Source organism: Podarcis melisellensis, assembly GCF_964234715.1.
Source record: "Podarcis melisellensis genome assembly, chromosome: 14".
Classification (NCBI taxonomy): Eukaryota; Metazoa; Chordata; class Lepidosauria; order Squamata; family Lacertidae; genus Podarcis; species Podarcis melisellensis.
Genome location: NC_138546.1, coordinates 16,823,654 through 16,837,256, shown reverse-complemented (window position 1 = coordinate 16,837,256; position 13,603 = coordinate 16,823,654). Strand labels below are relative to the sequence as shown.

Sequence of the window (13,603 nt, the reverse complement as noted above, 5' to 3'; positions counted from 1 at the left end):
TAAATAAATATCTGGCAGGGTTGCTGCCCATGCTTCCCATTGAAGCCAGAGGAGCATTTCAGTATGGGAATGTTTCTAAGTGTAATTTAGGATAGAGTTTGTTCACATGTCTAATCCCAAGAAAGTCAAGAGGTCTGCGAAGTCACTCTGGAAGCTATGGATACCTATGGCTGTATGGGAAATACACATATGTATGAGTTCTTCCTTCATTACCTAGCCCCCCCCCCTTAAAACATGGGAATGACTTATGGGAACCCGCACATTATGTATAAAAATATAATGGGAAGTAATCTTCATAGTATTCTCCTCAATGCAATCTTGGCATCTGTTTTCTTCTAAATGTATTTCCCTAGCACACTGTCTCATGAGCCCTGATTTGGAATAGAAAGAGTGAGCCACATTTTCCATAGGTTATAATGTACTGTATCAGCAGAATACTGTAATTTCCCCCATATTGCATGCTAGTCTTAAATAAGTTAAGAGCAAGACAAGTTTTAAAATGTGTGGGTAGATTGCTTGACTTCCTATTGATGAGCATTACAAATTATATAATCTAGGTACTTCAGTACAGTATAGTGTTGGTAATCAGAGTTCCGCTAGAAGGTTAATTAGATACTTCTTCCCAGACTTTCAATGAACATTCATTTCCCTGGATCAGTTTTGTTTATATGCAATTATTTTCTATATTTCCTGAGATCTATCAGACTTTTGAAAACCTGAAAGTTAAACACACGCAAGCAGCTAGTGTGTAACAAATTAGAATGCACAGTCTCTGCTGAAGAGGTGATAAGATGATTATACAAATAAGAAAAATATTTCCAGAATTCTGGAAATCTTTTATCTTTTCATAAAACAGAATCCCTGTGTTGGGAAATCTGTTTTTCTAAAATAAATAAGTAAATGATAGTAACACTTTAACATTCCACTAGCAATCTCCATGTTGTTGTTGTTGGCATGTGTTTAATGAGTTATTAGAACTGTTCCTGCATTCTTAAGTTGACTAGCTGTCGCATACATTAAGCGGATAGGGTTGGGTTATTTTGGGCGGGAGGGATTATTAGTTGTTTCCAAGATTGCTTGGGTGGAGCCCCTTTTATATGGCAATATTGGTATGTAGTGAATTTGATTTGGCACAGTAGTAAACTTTTAAAATTTGGAACAGATAGCTGTCTCCTATCTTTATATGGGAACATCACAGTTTCTAGTTTTATTCTGGGGTTCTTGCCATTACAAATATAATTTATTCTTTTATATAACTGTTTTCATATGATAGATTCCGAAGAGTGGATAATGATTCAGGGAAAAAGAGTTTTTTTTTCAAGGCTGTCTTCCCAATTAATAAGATTGGGAACATGTCCCAAAAAAAATCCCTTTCCCCCTCCAGGCTTTTTATAATGCACTCAAATTATTCACTAGTATGTCTTGTGCTTCCTTTTTACAGTTTGGTGCCTAAATATTTAATAGAGATTGGAGCCTGTATAAATAGCAAATCATTTGCTCTTGGCGCCATTGGTTGATGCTAAATGTCTACTTCTGCCTTTTTTTAAAAAAGGACAGTGAATAGGATTTGGGGTCATAAACAACTTAACAGAGCAATCTGATGCATGTTTACTCAGAAGTAAGTTTCACTGGGTTTAGTGATGCTTAACTTGTAAGGATGTGTGCATAGGATTATAGCCAAAAGGTTTTAGATAAGCTCTTACAAGCCTGGAAGAGCAATTTGATATCTGTGAGGCTGAAATTCCATCCAATACCTCATCTAGCACAGTACAACTCAGTATTTCATACTTGCTTCATGTCACTGGGTTTTAGGAGGTCTGGTTTAGCACCCTGCTGTGCCATAGTCTACTTTTGTGATTTGGGGCAAATTGCACAGGGACACACATATAGAACAATGCCAAATACATTAGATTGCAATCCAGTACACACTTACCTAGGAGTAATCCCCATTGATCTCAGTGGGACTTACTTCTGAATAGACATGCATATGATTGTGCTGTTAATGCAATACATTCTTCTGTGCCACATTTGAAAATGAAGATTGTGGATCTATAAAAGGTGCAAAAAAGGGAACCAGAGTGATCAAGGGCTTGGAGCACCTTCCATGCAAGGAAAGATTGATCAGGGACACTATTAACACTTATAAAATGTGACACGGCATGAAGAAAGCAAATAAAAGGAATTTTTGTTTTTGTTTCTCAATGAAGTTGATTAACAATACAGTGGTACCACGCGTTACTGATGCTTCAGGTTACAGACTCCGCTAACCCAGAAATAGTAATTCTGGTTAAGAATGTTGCTTCAGGATGAGAACAGAAATCGGGCTCTGTCAGCGGGAGGCCCCATTAGCTAAAGTGGTGCTTCAGGTTAAGAACAGTTTCAGGTTAAGAACAGACCTCCAGAACGAATTAAGTTCTTAACCCGAGGTACCACTGTAGATCAACAATAGATTCTAGACAGACAGAAGATGGTACTTCTTCACATACTAGATAGATAACTTTGTCAATCTGTTCTCTCAAGAAATGACAGCTAATGGTCCCTGGTTTGGATGACTTTGAAAGGGCATTAGGCACAACACATGCAGGCTAGATCTATTGCCTACTAATTAAATGGAACCTCCACTTTCAGAGGCAGCATGCCAATGAATACCAATATCTGGAGATGGGGTGGGGGGAACAGCAGCGAGGGAGATCTGTTGCTTTAAAACTCTGCTTGTGGACTTCCTGTTGAATACACTGTGAAAGAGGATGTTGTAATGGTGGCTGCTGTTCATTGGGACTGGTAAGTCAGAAGGCAGAGAGTGCAAACAGATAGTTGAGTCAACAATGTTGTTGTTGTTGTTGTTGTTGTTGTTGTTTAGTCGTGTCCGACTCTTCGTGACCCCATGGACCAGAGAACGCCAGGCACCTCTGTCCTCTACTGCCTCCCGCAGTTTGGTCAAACTCATGCTGGTAGCCTCGAAAACACTATCCAACCATCTCGTCCTCTGTCGCCCCCTTCTCCTTGTGCCCTCCATCTTTCCCAACATCAGGGTCTTCTCCAGGGAGTCTTCTCTTCTCATGAGGTGGCCAAAGTACTGGAGCCTCAGCTTCACAATCTGTCCTTCCAGTGAGCACTCAGGGCTGATTTCCTTCAGTATGGAGAGGTTTGATCTTCTTGCAGTCCATGGGACTCTCAAGAGTCTCCTCCAGCACCATAATTCAAAAGCATCAATTCTTCGGCGATCAGCCTTCTTTATGGTCCAGCTCTCACTTCCATACATCACTACTGGGAAAACCATAGCTTTAACTATACGAACCTTTGTTGGCAAGGTGATGTCTCTACTTCTCAAGATGCTGCCTAGGCCTGTCATTGCCCTTCTCCCAAGAAGCAGGCGTCTTTTAATTTCGTGGCTTTTAAGTCAACAATAGGCAGAGCCAACTAATTCTCATTTTGTCCCCTTTCCCGTAAGGAGATGGAAAAAGCTGACAGCCAGGGTCGATCTGCACTCATTGTGAGTAAGAAGGCAGGAAGGTGGAAGTTGATGGTATGGTGGCCTACTATCCCCAAGGGACCAGCATCTAGTGGTATATTGGACGAAATGGATATTTTGTCTGATCCACCAGGGCTTCACACTCACTGTTCTTACAATAAGAACACTAAGCCGTTTACAACTCAAAACCAGTTTGAGAATTTGGTTTTCTGAGCCATTGTTCACTAAATCCCTGGTGGCCCACCAACTGTTTGGAGTAGAGCTCCCATCATCCCTGATCATTGGCAATTCTGGCTGGGATTGATAAGAACTGGAGTTAAACAACATCTGGAGGGCCATAGGTTCCCCATTCCTGCTCTAAGCATATTGTGATTGAAGATCTTTAGTTTCTGTCTTTCCTTGATAAGAATCACAGTGTGAAATGTAAATACCATTATCCTGTTCTAGACCTATTGATAGTCCCATGGAGCAAGGTGGGTCAGTTGCTGTAGCACCAATAGTTAAACATAGTTAAACTATGGAATTTACTCCCATGCAAGACTGTGATGGCCACCAACTTCCGTGGCTTTAAAAGAGGATTTGGCAAATGAATGGAGGAGGATGAAGCTATCAGTGACTACTAACCCTGCCAGATGTGTTTTTCATCCACTGTCAAAGGCAGTTTGTTTCTGAATACCAGTTGATAGAAATCACAGGAGAGCTATGGAACTTAGATACTGTTTGTGGGGTTTCCATTGGCATCTAGTTGGCCACTCCGAGAACTGGGCTGTTAGCCTGATCCAGCAGCTGCCTCTTATGTTCCTGCATTGCAGGGGGTTAGATTAGATGACTCTCATAGTCCCTTCCAACTCTGTGATTCTGTGTTCTTAGGTTCCTAGTGAGAAGCTTGCTCCCTCCAATCTGCCACTCCTTGCCTCCATTTCCTTTGGAAGCACTAAAGTTTCTTAAAGGGACAGTGCTTTGTGCACTTCTGTCCTCCATGGCCTCTTACCTTGGGTGCTTCTTGTCTTGCAGTTAGATTGGCAAGGCAGTTTGGGAGGTACTCAGTTCTTCAGAACTAAAAGATGGCACCAACGAGGACCCCATCTATAGCTAGCCTATCATCAATACCATCAGGAACCTTGTCTGGCTCCTTACCTGGTGCCACTGTAGCATTTCCTGGTGAAACTGTAGCCTTTCACTTGGTATCCTGGTCACTGCTGTATTCTGGGATTATGAAACAATGTCTGCTAATATAAAAGTCTCAGAAAGCAGGGAAAGCAACTCCCTATCCCTTTCCCAAGGTTGATTTTCTTGTCCCATGACCAATTTCTCTTCTTCTGTCTTATTTCCCAAAATATTCTAGAAGCTATGAAACTCTAAATGCTGCAATGTGTGTGTGGGGTGGGGGTGGGAGGTTTTGTTTTGTTCTTGTTTTATTATGTATTTTGTGTTTTTATCTTGTATTTTTATGCTGTGAACTGCTCTGAGATCTTTGGATGAAGGGCTGTACACAAATTTAATAAAATAAATAAACATTATGCAGAGTTTCATAACTTGCTGTAAATGCTGATGTGGGTTAAAGCCTCAGCGCCTAGGACTTGCCAATCGAAAGGTCGGCGGTTCAAATCCCTGCGGTGGGGTGCGCTCCTGCTGCTTGGTCCCAGCGCCTGCCAACCTAGCAGTTCGAAAGCACCCTCGGGTGCAAGTAGATAAATAGGGACCGCTTACCAGTGGGAAGGTAAACGGCGTTTCCGTGTGCAGCTCTGGCTCGCCAGAGCAGCGATGTCACGCTGGCCATGTGACCCGGAAGTGTCTCCGGACAGCGCTGGCCCCTGGCCTCTTAAGTGAGATGGGTGCACAACCCCAGAGTCTGTCAAGACTGGCCCGTACGGGCAGGGGTACCTTTACCCTTTACCTTTAGTGTATACAGGTATATTGGTGATTTGGTTATGTGCCAGTACAGCACTTTATAGGAAAATAAATGGCTGCGGATTATAAACTGCTGAAGCTAGTCCCATTCGGATTAGAAATGAGGCACAATTTTAAAGTAATACAATTACCAAGGGGACCCTGCTTCTGTCAGGATGACCCACCTTCCCAGCATTCCAAGTCTTAATGTGAAGTTTTTTCTTCTTAGGAGGGAACTGTTGTTCAGTTTGAAGCTACAGGCCAAAGCTTATGACTTTCTTTAGAATGTGAACTATTAAAGCTGTCATTTTCATCTCTGGTATTTCTGTAGTGCTTTCCAGATTCTCAAAAAACTTCATGTATCTGTGTCAGTAACCAATACAACAGCCATAAGGCAAGTCATTCTCTTCATTAGTATTATATCACCATGGAGTCTGAGGCTGGCTTGCATAAGAGGATCCAGTTCATTGTTAAGATGATATTTGAACAAGGGACGTTCTGGTCCATAGCTTATTATCCAAGTTAATGTGCTTACTGGCCTTCCTAGTGTACAAGCTCATTATCCGGTAGCCAGGTTACATGAAGGATCACCTCCTCTCCTACATGGACTTGTCTTTTTACCATGGATTCTGGTTGTGGAATATTCCTCCTGATGAGCTTTGCCTGTCCTTTGTTTTGGGGCCATTTTAGTGCAAGGAAGAAATCTTTAAAAAATAAAAATAAATGCCAGGCCTGTTAAGATACTTTAATCTCTCTTAAATCTTTTAAAACTTATTTAAAACTGCTGTTTTATTATTTTATGAGGTTTCTTATTATATTTTATCAATTCATAACCAGCTATGGGGATCTTGCTATTGGATGGCAGATAAATGCTGCAAATAAATAAATCCACTACATTCTGAAGTTGCCCCCAAAGCAAATTCTAAAGTTCTCACAGAACCCAGAGCACTTGATTTCCCACTGTATAACAAATGCCTGGTGTTTATTTTGCGAGAGGCAATGTTGGAGAGTTCTGAGAACTCTGCTATGTCTGTGCTGAATTTGAAGAAGCTGAAGCCTGGTGTACTTCAAATGGTTGAGGTTTGTCCGTGGAAATTCTGTCTGTCTGTCTATTACAGTAAATAATAAAAAAGAAATTTGTATAGCAAAATGTTTCAGCTTTGGCCTTCATCAGTTGTTCTTCATCTGCCCATCATGGCTGTGGCCTGGTCTCTCAATAATTTTCTTCCCACATGGCTCTTGGGAAATGCCACAACCTTCCTTGGCAGCTGTGGGGTTTCAGCGAAAAAGCTCATTCAAACAGCCCAATCAGAAGGCAGATTCCTTATACACACCCTGCTCCTCCTGTGCAGAATGTTGTTAGATCCCCCACCCTCTTGCCCTGTTTATATGTGTCCTGCCCGAAGGTGAGCGGTCAGGTCAGTGTGAAGACATTGCTATGGAATACTCAGTTTCCACATCTGGGGCAAGGGAGTAGTTTTTCCTGCACTCAGATTAGCCATTCTCCAGGTTTTTTGCTTACCTCATAGCAAGTAACTTTGGGCATAATGGTTAAGGCATTAGGTTGGATCCTTAGCCATTTGGGTACCCTGTTAAAGGGGTTCAGGAAAAGGTGTATCCAAGCCTGTGCAGGGAGGTGGAGCTGGGTACACTTGCCCTGGGCCTCGAAGGGCTAAGCTGGATGGGGGACCCTGCCAGGCATCAGCTGCTTTTTTGTTTGAGTTTATAACTTTATTCTAACAAGACTCCTGCCCCGGGCCTCAGACAAGCTCTGCATGGGCCTGGGTGTCTCTGTCTGGAAGTCCACATGGGGGCCAATGGCAGTGACAGACTTTGGGATTTCATATCTCAGTGGCACCCTGTGTGATGCCAAAATTGAGCGCCCGCCTGTCTCTCACCTTCTGTTCTAAGTCTGTTGTGGTGCTTCCTGTGGCACCCTCTTGGCTCGGCACCCAGTGCGGCCAAACACGTTACGCTTCCCTAAATCTGCCTGTTCCAATGGGCCATAGCATCTTTCCAAGAGGCGGCTCTGATCGGATTATCACATTTGATGTATGTCAAGGGGCAATCCTCAACCCAGGGTTGATCCACCCTACTGATCAACCAACAGCTAGACTACTTGATACTAGATACATATCCAATGCCTTCGCCAAGACCCACTTACATCTGTTATTAATAAAAAGTTGTGCCCTATTTCAACCCAATACCAATGTCCTTTATCTTATTTCTACCCTTGGTTGCCCCCACACATGCTGCATGCTTCCTGAGCCTGTGCACGCAAATGTCATCTGTTTTGATCCTAGTGAAGCATATTTTAGATATGTGGACCAAATTTTATGGTGGATGAGATGAAAGCCTTCCACCCATTGCTTCTCCCCACCAAATCTTATCCCAAACCTCTGTCCTTTATGGATTTCAAATCTGTTTTGATGCTTAAATCCTACCCTGTTTATTGCTTCAACCCCCCTCCAAGCTGTTCCCTCTATGAGGTTTCAAATCTGCCCTTACGGGCATGTACAGTGATACCTCAGGTTACATACACTTTAGGTTACATACGCTTCAGGTTACAGACTCTGCTAACCCAGAAATAGTGCTTCAGGTTAAGAGCTTTGCTTCAGGATGAGAACAGAAATCGTGCTCTGGCGGCACGGCGGCAGCAGGAGGCCCCATTAGCTAAAGTGGTCTTCAGGTTAAGAAGAGTTTCAGGTTAAGAACGGACCTCCAGAACGAATTAAGTACTTAACCCGAGGTACCACTGTACTTAGTAGCGATGAAAGCAGCTGCAAAGGTGTTTTGGGATGGAGAAGTGGAACATAGGAAGAGAATTTAGCATATCTCATCTGCTGTTTTGCATCTCCTCATTGCTTTTTCTGTGAAGAATTTTTTTGGGGCGTAGCAAAGGGTATTTCTAATGTTTAGTTTGTCCCTTTTGCTCTGATGATAGCTTTGAAAAAAGAACTAAAGCTACATGCTTGGTAAGTCATAGAACCATTCCTAAAAAGCCCTCAGATTCTAAAATATTGAGCTGGATTTCAGGGCCTGTTTTTAAAAGCATAGTAATATTTCAGCCTGAAAGGGCTTACTTTATTAGGCATGTGTGTGCGTGTGTGTGGCAAGTGTGAGAAAAATAGTCCTTAAGTTTCATTCTTTCCTGTGGAGTCATGAGCAGATTTTTTTGTATAATTTAGTGGTTAAGATCCATAAAGGGCCTTTGGTATAAATAGTGCCTTCTTACTCAGTGTTTCTGCTCCCTCTGAGGCTGAGTCACATCTACTCACTTTACTGACCAAAACAAACTCGTTTTTCTCCCCTTCAGATTTTCTACGAGGCCAATATAGTGATTTTCCTCACGCGCCTTTGACAGCAGAGTCAGCTGAATTCATATTACATAATCTTTATTTCTGGCTGTACTAAAAGTGGCAAAAAACCCTCTTTCCAAAGTTTAATTTTTCATGCTGCCAACCCTGTATTTCAAGCAGCTAAAGAAATTGTAACAAGACTTGTTAATGGAGTGAATTTAATGTGGAAATTGAGATAATTATGAAACCAAAACCAGGTCACTTTTTGCAGACTCCCTTCTGAGTCATGGCCCACTCCAAGTTAGCACTAGGACTGTGCAATGTTGTTTCATAGAAGACCACCTTGGAGAAAAACCTTCCATTCTAAGGGTATCAGCAGCATTCACTTAATTTTGTTTTAAATGGAGCTTTTGTGTGTTGGCAGCATTGCTAGCACGCATACTGGTATCCCAAGTATGTCCTACCATTCATTTGCATAATGTCTTCTGTGTTGAAACTAGGGTTGAATCCAGAAATTTTCTCTCTGTGGGGCCCCAGGAATTTTGCTGGAGCATGTTATAATTCATGCATGAGGTATATAACATTTTGTAATTCGCTACAACACAACTGTGCATTTATTATTGCTGTGTGCATGCTTAGTTTCTTATGGTCACATTTAGAATGCACAGGGTGGCAGAAAATCATCAGAACTTGAGTTTAACAGCACTAATGCAGAAAAGTGCTTTATCAACGTGAAGGCTGGTTTCTGTGTCCCACTATTTTTGAGGATATAATACAGTGGTACCTTGATTTACAAACTTAATCTGTTCCAGAAGTCTGTTCTTAAACCGAAACCGTTCTTAAACCAAGGAGCGCTTTCCCTAATGAGGCCTCTCGCTGCCAGTGCCCTTCCCCCGTTCGGATTCCGTCTTAGACCAAGGTAAAGTTCTCAAACTGGGACACTATTTCCGGTTTTGTGGAATTTGTGAACCGAATTGTTCTTAAACCGAGGTACTACTGTATTAATACTACTACTACTACTACTACTACTACTACTACTACTAAATTTATTTATACCACGCCCATCTGGCTGGGTTTCCCCAGCCACTCTGGGCAGCTTCCAACCGAATAGTAAAAACAATACAGCATCAGACATTAAAAACTTCCCTGAACAGGGCCGCCTTCAGTTGTCTTTTAAAAGTAAAATAGTTGTTTAATTCCTTGACATCTGCTGGGAGGGCGTTCCACAGGGCAGGCACCACTACCGAGAAGGCCCTCTGCCTGGTTCCCTGTAACCTCACTTCTTGCAGCGATGGAACTGCCCGAAGACCCTCAGCGCTGGACCTCAGTGTCCGGGCTGGATGATGGGGGTGGTGTCTGCTCAGCAACAAATAGTGAGTGAATATCTTTTCCCACTGCTGACCTTTTCATGTTTGTAAAAGAAGAAAAGAAATGCTCATGAATTTTTGTGAGGACTTAAAAAGAAATCTCAAACTGAAGTGGGAGTGTTTCAAACTGAAGACTGGCAAAATGATAAATTGAGAGAAAGCAAAACTGACAGAATTATCCATTCTTAAATACAAGTGTTTTGCACCTATTGCCTCTACGAGCAACTGACACTTTATCTCCCTATGTGCCACACATGAAGTCAATATATTGCTATTGGGAAAACTTTCTGTCTTTCCAAGTAGGCAAAATCACTTTATGGAGACAGGCAAATGTATCATCCAGAAATATACTTTTGTGAAAATACCCACAGCATAATAAAAACGACTCCCTTCCCCATTATTTTGTTAAGTGATTTAATATGTGGTTCCTACACTCTGATTCATCAATGAGGTGAGTAATCAAAAAGTAACATGCAGAACCTTGGTAGTGAGTCATAAGACGCCACAAGGAACCCAGAGGCGGAGCTTGAATGCTCAAAAGGGGGAAGTTGAGAAATAAATCAAAGTACTTAATCCCCAGATAGCTCCTCAGATGCTCTGTAAATTCTCAGTAGTTCCAAAGTTAAAAAATATCAGAATCTTAGAGCTCATTTATGAGCTTAGAATCAGAATGCCAACACAGATATTGTTTGAATGCCCATTCCCCTAATTTACCTACTTCATAATGAAAACTAGCATGTCAATGAAACTAGTAGATTATAACCTTTCTCCCTGGCATTGTTATGTTTTACATGCAGAGCCTGGGATTGAAATGAGGGGCATTCAGACACACAGTGGTTTATGTGGTTTCCTTATGTACATTTTGAGGTGACACTTTCCTAGGAGGGCTATACTGAGTTCTTTTTATGCATGTCTAGATAAACCTTATGTTGCTTCCTAAATTATGTTTTCTTGGGGAAACGGCTATCTTGATGGCTACAACATGTTAACCTCATGAAGGAACTTTCTCCTACTCCTATGTGTTACCCGAATGCTTGCAGAGAAATCTTCCAATACAGTTTTTTTGTGTTTCCCTGGTACAATAGTATTAGTTTTTTCCCTGCTGAAAATTATCTGCCTTGAAAGTAACTCTATATATGTGTGAGTAATTTTTATTTATGCAGGGCGTTTTTGTATTTCTCATACATGGCCACTAGAGCCCAGTCTGGAAGTTTGACTTTTTTACTTTCTGCCTTCCTGTTCCAAATTGCATTTGGATAGTAGAACTTTTATATTGTTAATTTGTCACTGCACCATACTGAATGAGAACAGATATTTAGTTAAATCACAGCTGAGGAAACATAAATGTTTCTATGTAAGTATTTAGGTACACCTGCCTGCAAATATGTAGGTTTTCGACTTCAGCCAATAGGTACAGTTGTGTTGTTTGGTAATTTTAAACTCTGGGTGGAATAGTTTCACAGGGACCCCTCTTTAGATGGTAAGAAGTATTATTTTGCTTCTTTCAAAATGTGAAAAGCTAGCTCTTTATTTGGGGCTCCTCTTGCTCATTTGGCTGAGTTCAACCCTAGACTTGGCCACAAGGTCCTGTTCTGAGAGCAGTACTAGTGAGGGATAGAAACTTGCTCATCATCACAGTAGCTGAAGAGTCAGATGGTGAGTTCTGTTTTAAAAATAAGACAGGGAATTTCCAATTAAGAGAAAACATGCCTTTGCTAATGAAACTTGCTTTGTGACATTCATAAATCTTTATGGAAGTGCAGTCACCTTTGAACTTATGTGGGAGTTAGGTTCCAGGGATTGCACATGAAGCCAAAATTGCATATAGCCAGAACAAACCCGGAACCACTCCCATGGCACCATCCCAGAGCATATGTGCCAAGCAGGCCTTGCCACCTATGCATGGGCTCTGAAAGGTTCCCATGAGACCTCCTAGAGCCCACACAACAGCGCAGAGAGCTTAAAAGCTTTCTCCACAATGGGAGAACTTGGCACAGAAAGGGGATTTAAGCAATCTGCCTTGCTTAATGGGACCTGGGAAGGTCTTGTGAAGGCTCTGGAGGTCTTTGCAAGATTTTGGACAGCCCCATCAGATCTTGCGAGACCTTCCCAGAGCTCGGTAGGCAAGAACTACTGTTCCCAGAGTTCGCTGGGAATAAGGATTGGCTCTTAAACCAGTCTGGGAATTTTAGCTCTGTGTGGAGAATTTCAAGAGAAATTGCATCAGAGAAATTTCAGATTGGAGAATACACAAGACCTGTCGGAGAGAGGAACTGACACCTCTCAGTGTCAAAGAGGAACTGACACCTCTCACACCTCTGAGTGGGAGACACCTGCTTGATAATGGATCAGGCTGTGTGTCTTTGCAGCTGTCCAGAAGACCAAGACAGACAAAGGAAGCTGTTGTCATGCCAGGAGAGATAAATGGATTTACAACCAGAGGAGTTGGGAGACGATTGCAGATGGTGGAGATGGCCATTTCCCTTCCAGCTACAAATCTACAACAAGAAGCCTCTAAACCTCTAACAACTGATGTTGGGGGGAAAATGGAAAAGCAGAGAAAGAAGGACTAGTATTAAGATCTGCTGGAATCACTGGAGAGAAATTTATCACATTGGACTGGAAAAGGACCATCTTGGATATATTATTAATTATAATAATAATAATAATAATAATAATAATAATAATAATAATAATAATAATAGTAGAATAATAATTCAAGAGCTACTTCTGGACTTTTTGAGTGGGAAAAAGTGAACCTGAGTTGCCTGGGATGGAAGAGCAAGAAAACAACACCTAGCAGATTGAGAAGTAGCTATATAATATAGCCTGGTGTTATCTTGTAGTGCACTTTTTGGATATTTTGTAATAATTTTTTTATATATATTTCAAAATTAACATTTTACAAACTTGATAAACTTCTCCTTCCATGGTTCATTTACATATCATACTCTTCTGCATATTTTACTATAACCATTCAAATCAGTTTTCCACATCCCTCAAAAATTATATTTTATGTTGAAAAAGTGTTACATGGAGGGTTGGAGCATTGATTAACAATTGCCATTTTACATGTCCACTTCTATGTCAAAAAATTATTCTCTGTGTCTGCTGCCCCACTCAATGATTCTCTTGTCTATTAATAACAAAACAAATTACATTAGATAATTCTCTATTGTGCGAAAACAATTCATTGAAATCCATATGGGTAGAAGACAATATTTTTGTTGTGCTTACCCAACTGTTGAGGTGACTGAGGGGATGTGGACAAGCAGGGATGGAAGTGTGGACAGCCAGGGAGGCTGCAGCTGTACACTCAAGCCTGCACCTACCAAAATTCTAAAGTGGCCTGTGGATAAGGCAGAAAAGCAGAAACCTCTTTTGTAAGGGAATAAAAATTTCAGAGCGACTGAAAAGTGATGGAACAAGTACTGGCTGCAGCCTGTGGAATTTGCTTTGAGTTTACTTTGTGGGATGCTGATCCATCAACCTCTACCACCTCCTGAGACTGCCCCTCTCCAAAAATTGTTGCTTGCTGTTGATTGTACTGCACCTGTTGCCTGTATCTCCCAAGT

The 13,603-nt window shown here is 41.5% G+C and overlaps 1 protein-coding gene across 9 annotated transcripts in view; it reads left to right on the top strand.

Annotated features, from left to right (window-relative positions):
- LOC309356474 (ankyrin repeat and fibronectin type-III domain-containing protein 1-like) overlaps positions 1-13,603 on the top strand; it is a 329,664-nt gene that overhangs the window by 177,729 nt on the left and 138,332 nt on the right. The window lies entirely within an intron of this gene.